This window comes from Varroa destructor, unplaced genomic scaffold (assembly GCF_002443255.2).
Source record: "Varroa destructor unplaced genomic scaffold, Vdes_3.0 BEIS01000004.1, whole genome shotgun sequence".
NCBI classification, from domain to species: domain Eukaryota; kingdom Metazoa; phylum Arthropoda; class Arachnida; order Mesostigmata; family Varroidae; genus Varroa; species Varroa destructor.
Window position 1 is genome coordinate 17062845 of NW_019211457.1, and position 14669 is coordinate 17077513.

General features: G+C 39.8%; 1 protein-coding gene across 2 annotated transcripts in view; it reads left to right on the forward strand.

Annotated features, from left to right (window-relative positions):
* LOC111248667 (uncharacterized) overlaps positions 1–14669 on the forward strand; it is a 101925-nt gene that overhangs the window by 49586 nt on the left and 37670 nt on the right. The window lies entirely within an intron of this gene.

Sequence of the window (14669 nt, forward strand, 5' to 3'; positions counted from 1 at the left end):
TAAATTGAGCGTACATAAATAAATGAATACAGATACACAGCAAGCGCTTAGATATATCCATCTGACATGCGCTGTTGCGACGGAGGCAATCTAAAAATTTCAGAGTAATACTTAGATATAATTTGTTAACTTAATGAAAACAGGAAAGGTCAAAATGGCCCATGCACGACTAGTTCGAGTGGGAGAAGTAATTAAGGTTCAACTTCTTTTTGCTTTGATAACGGGAGCCACTGCGAACTACCACTATCTCTAAGAGGGGTTAGGTATTACTTGACACTCCCCCCCCCCCCCCCCCCCCACATCTTCTTCGCGCGTACCTCAAATGGAATTCTAAACAATGTCGTTTGACTGAAGAATCAGTTATACGTCTGCCGTTGCAATAACGATTTTTGCGAGAACGTCGACTGGTCACGCGAGCTCTGCAGATTAGTCCTGCCATAAAATCCTAGCAGAATAATAACAATAGCGCACGAGCCATGCTAAACTGGCTCATAATCACATAAGTTGCATCGCGAAAAGCGTGCTTTGTTACCGTTAGCTTGAATCAGACAACAGGTATCAGCGGCATCGATTTTCGAATTGGACGCAGTCCGTGTTCAGTTCTGAGCTATCCAACAGACGGCTGCTACAGCTGTCAAGAAAAAACTTAGAGCTGACGCTTACGTATTATCTATCTGGCCTGTATACGTACATGAGTAAAGTGTCATGGCCAGTGCAGGGAACAGCGAATGTGGCTTTTAGTAGATTACGGCAGTCTATCAGTGCACGTTTCTACCATATTTACAGGCACCCAATCCTCTGTCCCGTACGAAAAACAGCGCTAAAACAATATGGACATTGCCGTACGAGCGAAATGAGTTGCGTCGTACTGATTCGTTTGTTCAGTCATCGAGCGATGCTCATTGTACTCTTGGGAACTCAGTGTTATCGATTTTTCTGCTATAGGTCCCATATTCTCATTTTTCCTCATCGTTATGATTCAAAGGTATGATGTACATTGTAGCTATCTGTTCATCTGGCGGTCCACCTTCAGCTTTGTTTATGCTCTTGATCGTGCGTTCCCGTTTTAGGTTGTACTGTTCTTTAGCTGTTTTCCACGAGACTGGTCACTTGAATCTGCCTTTTCATTCACTGGGCGTCAATTTCGTTCGTTTGTTCGTTGCTTTAGCGATCACTCAACGAGTGGAAGCTGTCAACGCGCGCTGCCGTCTTGATAAATGAATTCGAACAAAGTAGAATCGACGGATGAACCTCTAAGTAAAGGTGACCAATAGCTGAATGAATAGATAATCATTAACGACCGTAACCGAAACAATACTTGGGCTATTGAGTTGTAATAATGATCATAAATTGGCGTCATCGCCATCATCATGATCGTCGCTGCGAACTCAGTAAAAATATAGTCTAATACAAGGAACAGAACACAGTAAATGGGCCATTTAGGTTGAAGGCAAATAGCCCTAGATATTTTCAAAACACATCAGTCAGCTATTATAGTGCTATGTACTGATCTGCAGGGCCGATTTAGGCACATTCAGATAGGCGTTCCCACTCGAAAAGTGTTTGTGATTGAAAGGTCGACGTACCGTTCGCTTCACATATATGAGAAAAAAACTCGTGAGCGTACGATTTCACAGACGTAAAATCGAAATATGGCGGACCATTTGCGTCAGGTAAAGACGCCTATGAACAGAGGAGGCTCACTTGATGATACACGCGCTGGTTGGACGGCATAGCTCGAAGTAATCGTTCATGTTGACAGCGACGTGATATCTCAGTGTAAACGACTCTTGGATTTTTATGGTACAAAAGCGTCGTTTAATATGAAGTTATTTTAATTTGCCCCAGAAATCCCTCGACTGAGGCATACTCTGTCTTGCAATCCAATATACAGATTCTTTTTTCATGCCACCGGATCTGCCACCAGTAAATTTGCGATTGATTATCTCTCGATGGGATATCTCATATAATGGATGCCTAATATAGCGAACGAAAAATGCCGAACGTCGCGCAGTTCGTCAGGGTTCAAGTTAACAAATCTAGTGTTTCTAGCTTGGGTGGGAGTTACTGTCGCATTTCTATTTTGTTAGATATTATAATTCTTTGTAACGTTGCATACACAAGGCCGGGACCCATAAAAAACAGACCATAGAGAGGTGGATTATTCTAAAGTGATTAGAAGTAATTATCCTTTTCTCGGTTCGTCCACAGGAATAATATTAGTGTTACAGAAAAGTAAATTTGAACAGAAACGTACTAAATAAAGACAATATGCATACCAAACAAATCTTCAGGTAATGCCCGGTGTCATCTTTTCGACTTCGTAAAGACTTTCGACGGTGCGATTTGCTCTAGAGGATTACCACGATGAGTTGTGACAACTGCTCAAGTCATTAGGAAAGTAAAAGCTTGCTATTCTCTTGTCGAAAGCCTGTGTGAGAAGTGGCCTTTTTCTGGGCCAATAATTAGAAAGTTTTGCTATGTAGAGGTTAACCAGATACTGCCTCACTGACCAGCATCCTAATCTGAGCAATGACTGCTGGCCTGCTAATGGTTGAACGCGCAAGACCACAAACGTGAAATGCTCTTCGAATACATTTGGTTACCTTAAAAACGATGTACGTCTACGAGGAGGGGATGGGTAAAGCTTTTGAAGTGGTCGTATGGATCGTCCCATTCTGCATCACAGAAATTGTTAGCTTATTATTTGTTTGAAAATAAGTTACAGAGTCAGGGTATATAATTAAGTTGTACGTTTTGCTTTTGTCGTAGCATTTTATACGTAAGGTAATTTCCACATACTAGCTATCATCAGCTGGACAAAGCGGTTCACGCAGTTCGTTCTCTCTTGCTAACATCTTGAATTACAATCAATTGCTTTAGAATAATATGCGTTTTTAAAAGGGCACTAGATGTATAGTGAGATCTACACTGAATAGAAGTCCAGACATGGGAAGCAAAAGACACGGTAAAAAAAAAGGCTAGATACGCTTCTGTTTCAAGCGAGCGTTGCATGTCAGCTATTTTTGTCATGAGTATGCTTTAAGGCGCTATTAAAGTATTGGAATTACGCATTATTTACTATAAAGTAATGAACTGTAGCTTTTAAGCATCCTAGCGACTGCTCGATATCGCTAAGCTGTCACTCGACATTCATTGCTGCCCCTGAACGATCTTTTCGACCACCTGCAGGCATCCAGTATCACTTGGGTTTTCACGCTTGAGCGCTCCTCAATTGGGCAAAATAGCCGGCCTCGACCCTTCTGCATACGCCAATTATGTCCCTGCACGGCATCTTCACTGCGACATCCGCCGCAATTTAGAAATTAACATTCCCCTATACGATTTGGTGCACTGGAAGTTGTACAGAAGAATACGATTAACAGCCATTGAGGATTGTGATAGGTTGTTAAGCAGATCAATTGAAAATTACTAAATGCAATTGTTCGTATCGTATGAAGTAATGATCCACATTTGAATCTTTTGTCACAGGACCAAGTACGCGCGTCAGTGGATCGTACACAGGCCCAACAAAGACTAGAAGGCAAATAGTCGTATATGCTGGTTTATTTCAGAGCCTATTTTACAGAAATCATGATTACGCGTTTGGAAAAAGCGCCACTTTAGCTCAAGTATGACTAGTAGAAGTGTTCCCCGTTCAGGAGAAGATATTTAATCTGATAATACAATGCAGTCAATTACCATAATTTAATCGCAAATCGCAGTGCGGAATGAGATCGTTTTATGCATAAATAGACTCAGTCCAGTACCTTTCTATGTTAAGTGCCAGTAGTTGGTAAATCCACATTGATTTTAGGCCAGGTTATGGTCTTTATTCATTTTGGAACCATTTCCTGATGTGTCTAACGGCACCTGTCAGACACAGCAACAAAGGTGTTGCCTGTCTTCACGATGGCCAAAAACTTAACCCGTGGGGTTAGGTATCTTCAGTTGCGGCACTAAGTGTCACAACAGGAAGGCAAGTTTCATCATTCAGACATTATTATTCCTTACGACCGCCTTCTTTTGCTTTTTCTCTCACTTTCTCCTACAATATATTCTCTATATAGTACTGAAGAATAAATCTTTAGGAAATAAGATGTATTATATTTGCAATACGATATAACATTAGCGTGCATTTCAACTGTCGAGCTGACGCAACAACTGTTAACATCACTTCTAGTTACCTTCATGTTATCCATGGCCATGGCGTCGATATATTCATCGCCTCAAGAGATTCATATTTGAACCATAATCAATACCCTTCACGCTTTATTAGGGATTCGATGACTTGAGCCTCAATCTCTCTATCCATGCAAGTACTTAGGTGTCCGTCCATCTTATGTAATTGGGGAAAGGAAGCAGTTGCTTCTTGCAGGCCAAATTGAACGAACCTGCTATCAGTTGTTAGAGCAAAGTGCTTAAATATCTGTCAAGGGTTCACGCTCGACGACACGCTCAGCAAAGCGTGTGTATAGGACCGCCCATCGTTTGTTCAAACGATATGTTAAAACCAAAACACAATTGCAATTGTTGTATGAGGAGGACCGTTTACGATCGCATACTCACTTTGCTCCACTTTGAATCCGCGATCACAATTGCCAGTAGTTTCGCCCAATGGCAATGATTTGACAACGAGTTGTGACCATGACGGAAACCTGCGATCGATAGACCTGCAGATACCTGAATGGTATGTTGAACAAAAACATTCCAATTGACGCGGTGCGCAGCAACCTATATAAGCTAATAATAAATGGAAGGTCGAGCCTATATACACTACTTCAGGACAGCTTGAGTTTGCATATTGCAGAGTATCTTCAGCAGGTTGGCATACAGATCAGAGGATTACATATGTTTGTACTACGAAAAAAGCTAAGTTATATGGGACAATGGATAGATGCGGCAGTGGACTCGCTTCCTGGATTCAAAAATTTCAGACTCTTTAAAATGGCGAGTATTTTGAGAAAACTGCTTCACAAGACTAATGTCTTATCACTTTCACAGCTGTACTTGCACGCTTCATTGTATCACTACATTTTGCAAGAGATTTACATCTTTTAAACCTTCTGGGTTTCCCTTCTATTAGCTCGTTATGTTAAAACGCTTATTCCTCGGAGTTACATTGGTGACGTTCGGCAGTTATAGAATCCTTGCCGACACCTCTGTTGCTGTTATTTCTAGGTGTGCACTTTCTCGCTGAATATGTCTAATAATATGTATGCTATTTCATGTTAGCGCGATACTCATTTATTCTGCCAAAGGTCCGATGCAGTACTACGTCCATCAGTTCATGCTACTCGCTACAAGTGACCTTGCGAAACGCGCAGCCAAAGTAAGCCTGCGGCGGGTTCAAGCGGGTTAGTTCTCGCCGACTAACAGCGCCGCCGCAAGCATATATATATATATATATACACCCCCAGGTACCCCATTCACCTTGGGGCTTAACTGAGCACATATGGTGACAATATCAGTCCGTGCAGACAGCTGCGGTTGCCTGTACGTTTTCTTCGAGAAAGCGTGCGCGAGAATCTGTGTCACGTTGTGAATCTGTATTCGACATGTTGGCGTTGGTTCGTACTATTTTTATTGTTGTACTTAAATAGCTATTAGCCATGGTAGCAGCGGGTGTCTGTATGTAGAGCCAGCTTCTGGTAGTTGCATTGCTCTAGGGGCGACGAAAGCTGCCATGTCTGCGATATGTATCTCTGGTGTTTTAACATCAGATGAGAAAAAGGGACCAGCAGCAACAGCATAAGTTCCAACGGCTGGGGAAAGTTTGGTGGTGAACACCCTGGGGGTGTACAATCACTAGATAGCAAGACTTGACTGTGGTGCTGGTGTATGATACGATGCGAAGAAGTGCATGTCTAGCGACTAATGATGCTACAGGTTAAATGACGGTAGTTTTATAATGAACGGACAACTCACAGCCAGTACGTGAGAAAAGGCTGATGAGATTTTTGTTGTTTGTTTCCATGGAACACGAATAATTACGAAAAGTAGGAACAGGCTCTTGAAAGCAATGAAATTACTGCAATTGTATGGCCTGTGTGGGTGTATATGTTATCAATTGTGCGGGTAGTATATATCAAACAGTAGATGATTATGCTGGCATTATTTACGCGACACATTTCACCTAAATGAGTTAAGTGTTGTTTGTATCTCGCGGCTAAAAACAATCAATTGGATGCCATTTTGCATCAAACAAATAGATGGGCAACGTAGACTGCTTAAAAATTACAGCTTACGCGATTGCCAGTAGACTGAAGAACCGTACGAACTAAAGAGCTTCAAGTTCTCAAGGAGGAAGATGGCTGTTTCTTCCGTGTAGTTAACAATCATAAAACTAGCTCATATATAGTTATCAAATATTTTTCAAGAAAAAAGCCAGACATGGTTTTTTTTTTTGTAGTTCTATACTTTCTATAGGGTCCTCGTTTTGCCAACCAATGATTTGGACATGAATTAGTATTATTTGTCAGTCAGAAATGTCAGTTTCATAGTAATAATTTCTCATAGTAATAGTTAAAGCTGCATAATATTCTATTTTTTTTTTTTTAATAAATTAAAATCTCCAGATTTTAAGCAATCTGGAGATTTTCATTTATTAGAAGCTATGCATAAGGTAATCACTTTCCCTTGCATTTATTCTGAAAATAATTCAATAAAAAAAAACAGACTCATTTATTTGGTTTATAAAATAATGGTTCTATTTTAGATCATTTAGGTAAAGTTCGCGCCTATAATAGCGGTCGGGAATCAATCAGTATTTTCATTTACTGCATGCCTCTGAGCACCATTACAATTGAATATTATGATAAAGCTCTTGTGATAAGTGGTTTTCAATTATTAACTATTTAATCTTGTTCATATTGTTACTCGACACTGCCGCAGGCCTTAGAACCGTCTATGAAACTGACAGAGAGGTCACCATATATAACGATGTTGTAGGTCCGCAAGAAGATCACCAGTGTCAATTGACTCTGGTGCTAGCGAACCCCCGTTGAGGGGTTACAGGATCCATTATTCTTACCGTTTCTTCTATTGAAAATTAGAATCTTATGCGATCTTTTGCTCTGTCTTGTGCCTATCTTAATTTTCACACGTCACTGCATATTGCTTATTTAAGCGCATGACGACGTTGCAGGACCCTCGACATTGAAGAGCTGCAAGATAGCTTATTCCTGGTTGTGAACAAAACATGCACTGACGCTGTGTCTGTTGTCAGCAGTGAGCGCATTCTTACAATATGTTTTCTGCCGATAGTCTGTGCAGGTGTACAAACATGTCTGTGTACACAACTGAATCGAGCGATTCATTCAAAAACAGTCGAAAAAATAAAAAAATAAGTTGTATTTCCTTGTACGGCAATAGCGTACCATATGTATGCGTGTATACGTAAAATCATATAGTGGATTAAACAAGTATTTATACGTTTCAATCTATTGTTTCAGCTGAACTGTAACTTAATTTCGGAAAAAGCGATATCAGACAGGAATAAATTATTGACATCGGCTGTTATAAGATAATTGGGTCATCAAAAGATGTCTAAATATGGTATCAATGTTGATTGAGTACCTGCAGGATCCTTAAAAGGTCCTCGCAGATCTGATAATCTCCAGTTAGAATCTGCAATATATACTTGCTAAGTAACTTCGATCTCGATGTCCTGGAAAGGACGTTAAGTGGATCTCCGAATTATCGATTGCGGTTATTGCGTAGATTATGCCGAAGATTATTATCGAAGTAGAAGCTTGCATCATCCTTTTTGGCCCCATATATAATAGATCTGTCAGCCTACATATTCTTCTGTTGCTGTATATTAATCATATATTAGTAGTAAGTTTATGCGTAAAATGATGACGCGGCAGCATCCTTTATACGTCTAGTAGTTTTGCCGTCGATGACGACAGCATCAAGCTCCGGTTGGCGGTTTTCATTCTTTTCTCTTACCTCAACTCAGCTCGCGTTCCGTACTTCCGCTCGTTTGTCGTTCATGCGTTAGTTCATACCATCACGCAATTAAACATATTGTGTTGTGGATTACGATACCCGCCCGTCGCAGCGGAACGTTCTTTTTCATCGACTTTAAGAAACTGAAAAATCCCCAAATGACTTGATCGAGAACGAACCATGAAAAGAAGCAGTGAAAGTCAGCGTTTTTCAGTAGGAGAAACACGTGAGATCGATCGGAGCAGTCGGGCATGAATGGATCGCGTTTTTAAAAGAGCCGACGATCGTTTTTCCATTATAAGAGAAACGAATCAAAAACGATAGGCGTATTGGAAACGTTTATTTTAGTGGACATTTTCTACTTTTTAACGGCAAGTCGAAAAGCACAAGATTACGTGTTGAATGTTATGGAGAAGTGACCTGTTCTTTGCAGATATACAATAGTTTCCGGGCTTCGAAAGGTTTCCTCCAATGAGTTCCTGTCATGGATAACATGCTCATCTGGAATGAGCTACAGATACGTCCGTTGACGACGTGAGGGATGGCTGGTCTAAAAGGTTCTTTTACAACGCGCTTTTGAGTTGATTTTTAATTTACAACGCAATACGGTAGGTATTGAGTCGATAGTTATACGTGGAGAAAGGTTCGTAAAGAAGGGAAACGTTCGTGCCAGATTAGCAGTTCGGCAATCGACTGGGGATCTAAAAGAAACCCACACGGAATTACCAAAGCTAGAACAAATGCTGCATTTCGCTAGCTTTTGGTCATTTGCTGCTTAAAAGAGATTATTCCATGATTGGATTTCTATTCACTTTCGTCCGCCAGTCTGTTTACGTTAAGTGGGTTTAATTTATATTGTAGATGGCCGGTATATATTCCCAAAGCAACGAACGCTGGCATTTTTTTCTCTAAGGCTTGGCCTGTTCATTTTACCGGGCAATGGAATCCTGTAAGTTACTTTTACGGCGTGATGTTGGTTAATGCTAGCCACAAGGACAGTCGTTGAAAATCGGTGTAGAATATGGTTCATTGTAGAACTTAGGCCATGTGCCATATAGTGAGATTTTTCTTTCTTAACCAGTGATGGAATTCGGGCCGAAAAACGTGTAGATAAGAAGGCGTTATGAGCGAAACATTTAAACGAAATGATTAACTACTAGCAGCGTCAGGATAGCGTGAACGGCTAGAAAAAAACTGTGCTCTAGTTGTTTATATATCGAGCTTAACGTCCAGTATTGCCGCTAGGTATTCCATCAGACGGATGCTTCCCGGCATGAAACGAAGCTTGCCCATGGCCTTTGAGTTAGACCCCAGGATTAGCAGGCAAATACGTTGCCCACTAAGCTATCACGAAGACAGTTATTGATAAACTACTGGAATTCCACTCGAACGCTTAGGCAAAGTCACGGAATTTTAGAAGAATAATCTAAACTGTAAATTCAAAATCATAGTTAATATTTAACCAGCAAAATTTGACATATTAGATTATAATACAATATATCTGATGGAATGATTGGATCAAATTAAGTATTACATAAGTAAATTACTACAAAAACGAAAAAAATCAATCTCTACGCTTCTTGTTTCAACCTAGGCCTTAGCATCCTGACCCTTAAACGATTTCGTATTCACTTGTATATGGGAATCACTCGCACCGTATCTGCTAACGTCACCGCGGCTGTTCTCACACACCGAGCTACTGGCTCCGTTCTTTGTTGAAAAAATTTCCACTTGTATGCGATTGATTTCAGCGCTTCTAAACGCTACAAAAAATGTGAAATAGTACTTAAATATCAGCAAATCATTGCTTTCTCCAGCTTACGTATGTGCCATATTCAAGAGGGATGCGAGACCTGAAGGCGACTCAGGATTCTGTCAAGCATTGCGGGGCTTCCACCTTCCCACCGGATGAAAACAATTACAGGACCTTCTTCTTCTTCTTCGCAGCAGCAGCAGCATAAGATTAATGCTAGCACATAATCCCAAAGGAAACTAGTTGAGCATAGCTAGATCTGGATAGGCTTCCGTCGCCATAAATTCGAAGATATGTCGCGGTGCTAGTAAAGATAGCTACTTATTTATGTCGTATCTGTCCGATATCTTCCGCAGGAAATAATACGTTCTTTTTACGTTTGTTTGGGAACGACTGTCCAACAACTGAAACAAAGTGCTCGTGACTTGCTATACACTTATCGATACCTATGGTTCAAAGCAGGTTTGTCCTGAAAATGCACAATTATAAGCTCCTAATAATTGCAGTTCTTCTTATTTAGAACACCACTGGTCAGACATCACTAAAAATTCATCAAGCCGTTCCAGCAATACGTTGACGAGACTATTATTTGCCAATTAATAGTTCACTGGTACTAGCGCCAAGAAACTCTAAGGCGTCAATCCTACTTGAAGAAAAACTTGGAACTTAGTTCAGCTAGCACGATTATTTGACTCATTCATTAGTACTTATTAGTTCATTAGTACTTCGTTAGTACAATTTTTATTGGACTGGTTACTAGACAATTTACAATATTTTAATGCTGTCAAAATAGCTGCAGATTGTAAAGTCCGCCAACCCAATAGATAAGATTCATAAACAAGCTTACGACACGTAATTGCATCTCTCAAATAGAATAATTTACGAAAAAAATAATCTTAAAATCAATTCGGTTCACTGGGATAGTTTACTTTCGAAAGATTTCGGTGACTCGACAGAATGAGAGCCAAGGATATATTTACAAAATAAAATATGATTATCTATTGTGGCTATATCGGTGTTACGATGGCACGCACACTTCCTTTCTCAGTCAGAAAGTTGTCACGCGCTCAGCAGCTTTCTTCTTGCATAACGTGTAGACTTTTCTTTGGGGGGTGAGCGGGGGTCACGATCGATTGGAGAATGGGCATAGCTAGCTGACAATCGTAAATTCAAAAGGAAAACTTGGTACAAACTTAGCTAGTTATTCAACATGCTCTTATAAATTTCAGCAATTAAGCTGTTTAGAGGCGACAAGTAGAAACACTAGCCACAGTTCGGGCCACGTCCTAAACTACAAATAAGCTAGAATTTGAATTATACCTATGTTTGATGCTACATATGGATGTGCGGCTAAGAAACATGGTAGCATTGTTCAGGACTGAACGGGCTAGTTCACGGAATGAGAGTGGCCTATAACAAATAAACGATTCAAGTAAAAGTCTTTAGCGATCTGTACTAGCTTTTATTTTGGCTTACGATACGTATATACGCTCTGGAAAAATAACTGACTCTTCTACATATTGATGCGTTGCTCAACGATAAATATAAATGACCGCCTATTAAGTGCTTGAAAATCTCTTAGAGAGACAGATCAGATGTTGCGTTTTAAGTGTGAAAAGAACAATTTCTTAGAAAATAATAATAATCTTATATTTTTATGGCCGTGTTTCACACTTAGAGGGGATCTCACAAAAATCCCATCACGAACGTATGGAACGTACTAGGAAATTCCCTAATTTTTCCTGTGCTTGTGTCTTTGATATGCTGGAGTACAGAGTGACGCGTAACGCTTTTCTTACTGAAACAACTGCAGGGCGTTTCGAACATTCGGTCGTTGTAAAAAATTGACTCGAATTGATATTACGTTTGTTTTCACTGATTTGTCTAAAGTGCGTCATGATCTGTCCATGCCCTGAATCAAGTGCTATAGCAGCCATTTTTAAATGTTTCTAAAAATAGGTAAAACTTATTTTTTTTGATGGTCAATAATAGGCCATTAGATAACTATTTCAACTCAAAGTATACATACATGGTAGCTTATAGCTGAGTTGTATTCTGCACTGAGAGGATTTGCTCGCTGTTGTACCATACCGCAATATGAAAATTACGGGGCCGTTACCGATGGAAAAAGGCATAGTGTATTTATTGATGGACTGACAATAGGTCATATCTATGAATGGATACCGTACCTTGACGTAGATTCACGGTTTTTTTTTAGAACGAAACCATTATATATTCATGTGGAAGCTTCATCGGAAATAAATGGGCACAGTTGCTAGTCTTATTTAACGATACGGCATCCAACATCACGTAGAATGCAGATATAATATATTGTTTCGATACGAGTTTGAATATTTTCACTAATTTGTGTGGTGGGTGTTGTGAACAGGGGCAGATCATGGGGCATCATATATGTGTATTTATGAAACAAGCAGAAGCTGCGAATGCTGACCAGAGTGCAACGGAACATAGACCTTGAAATAGAATATATAACGTATAAAATATAACAAGCTAATTATCATTATATATGTATACTTATCATTGTATACGTACGCCGCAATATTGACCAAATAATTTTCTAGTTGAGTAGAAAAAAACGCGTAACTATTTTTTCATTTCGGAATCATTACTACCTGGCGTCTCTGGTAAGTACATATCTAGTCATATACTATAATATTAGACCAACGATATTTTTATAACTTATCTATAGTCCTCGAAACAGCGACCTCAACTCAGCAGAGCCGCGGAAACTTTTGTGATTTCTAGATGTATACATCTGTAAAATCCATCTGTAAAATCGTTTCAACAGGTTATGTATACTGAATCAGCTGTGTGGAACTAAAATAAAGCAGTAACTTTTATACCGAAATAAGTCGATTGATTAGAAATTTCCTAAATAAGTAAGTACGGCCTGTTGAGCCTGACTACTACGCTGAGAGCTAATACGACAACCGTGTACCCGCGCAGGATCAATTTTACACAAGAAGACAAGCAGGCTTCTAGCCTTCTGAGAGGATTTTCCAACTCGACTACGACCAAATAATCAATCCTAATCTTACATAAAATTATGCAATCCTGTCGTATTTCCTATGCAGCGGTGCAGTTACGCCTATGATTCATAATTACATTATGTATACAAAGCAAAATCAGAAAATGTCCTTTTTGAGTTATTTACGTCTACGTGAGTAATTACAATTTGTTGTTAATTGCAGGAGGATGGTACAGCGTCGCAACAGAACAAGTATGAAACATTTATCTATCTCCTTGCCGCCCCTTCACATCTGAACTTGTTAGCGTACCAATAGGCAGGCATGGTAATAACTTCCTGGCATCATGCTATCTAATCCGGTCGGGTTGACTGATAATTTCACCTATCTATCTATATATTTGACGCTATATGAATGATATGTGGTACTTGGACAACGTTGAGCGTCACCACACAAGCGCTCGCACAAAAATGACCTATCCTGAATCGTTTGTAGGATCAGACGGTATCACATACGTGCGAGACTATTGATAACCTACGCCATTAAGTGCGAAATCGCGGTCTATCGATTACGCACCGATAGGGCAATCTCCAACCTTAGATAAGAGCGTGATTTTCTTCAGAGATCTCATCAAAGTTATACGTAACCGCAGGAAAAAAAGATCGGAAGATCAGACGTAATAGAAAAAGTTACAAAGACCATTTACTAATTTAGCTGTGTGATCCAAACGAAATATCTCGGAGCATGATCATCGATTTGACCGATATCCTTCAAGATGGGTCTTATGCATCACTCGTCGACTAGGCATTTGTTACATAACTTCTGTCAGTCTCAGAAGTGTCTGCGTTTTCTATTCAATAAACATCTGGACGAGGTCTTTGCATCTTTTGCTTGTTCGCTCAGTAACGCTGTTGTTGTTGCTGCTGCTGCTGGTGTTACAGGGTAACGTTATCACTGTTGTAATTCCGATCAGGGCATTGTGGTATAATAATATTTCCATGCAGTACTGTTAAACTGCATCTATTTGTTTTTGTTTGTTTGACTTCTCTCCGATGTAGAAACAATCGTTGCTTCTTCTGTGGCTTTTTATTGTGTGTACGTGCGTATGCATATACGTCATATAAATTCTGTCATGTCGTCATCATTATTGATTCCATTAAACACTATTCCATTATTAAAGCAACAAACAATCCGATCAGGATCATTTCTCGATAAACTGATCATTCATTTGCACAAATCCACACACACACGTATTTCTATTACGATTACTATTTTGTATCATTCGTGTCAAACGGTGATGGAGATCCTGCTATAGTAGTTCGTTTTTTTGGAATTATCAACAGTACAACTACTTCCACGATGTCGCCGCACCGTTGTTAATCATATTATCAGTATTTTGTACGAATAAAATGTCTTTGCGCCGCTAGCCGAGAGCCAGCTGCTTTTACGTCTTCTTCGTTCAGAAACGAATTCCGTTCGAATACGACACCCGTAGCACTGAAGTTTAACGTTGAACGTGCTTGCCCTACAACAAAAGAGAGGCAGGTCGCTCTAGCAACAACGATCTGCACTGCACGTTCGATAAATGAAGTGAGGCGCGGACAGATGCACGTACATACCGCCAGAGTTATGGGATAAAGCTGTCGCACAAGATCGCGTATAGAGTCAAACAATGTCGCAGTTTAGGCGTGTCAGAATACCCTCGTCTCCTGCCACGCCTGCAATGATTTATCAGGCGAACTCCTAGCGTTCATATACCGATCCGGATTTGGTTTCTAGTTAGCCGAAAATTCAATTCATCTATTTCTTCTATGAATCAGCAATTACTCACATTATTTGTTACGAGTAGAGAAACAATCTAAAGTCTAATATTTGCTGATTAGAAATGGAGAGGCTATAGGTGCGAAACGATCTATAAATATATTTATTTTTTGTTTATCAATAGAATGAATTAATAATGACGTAACTTTCCGCTA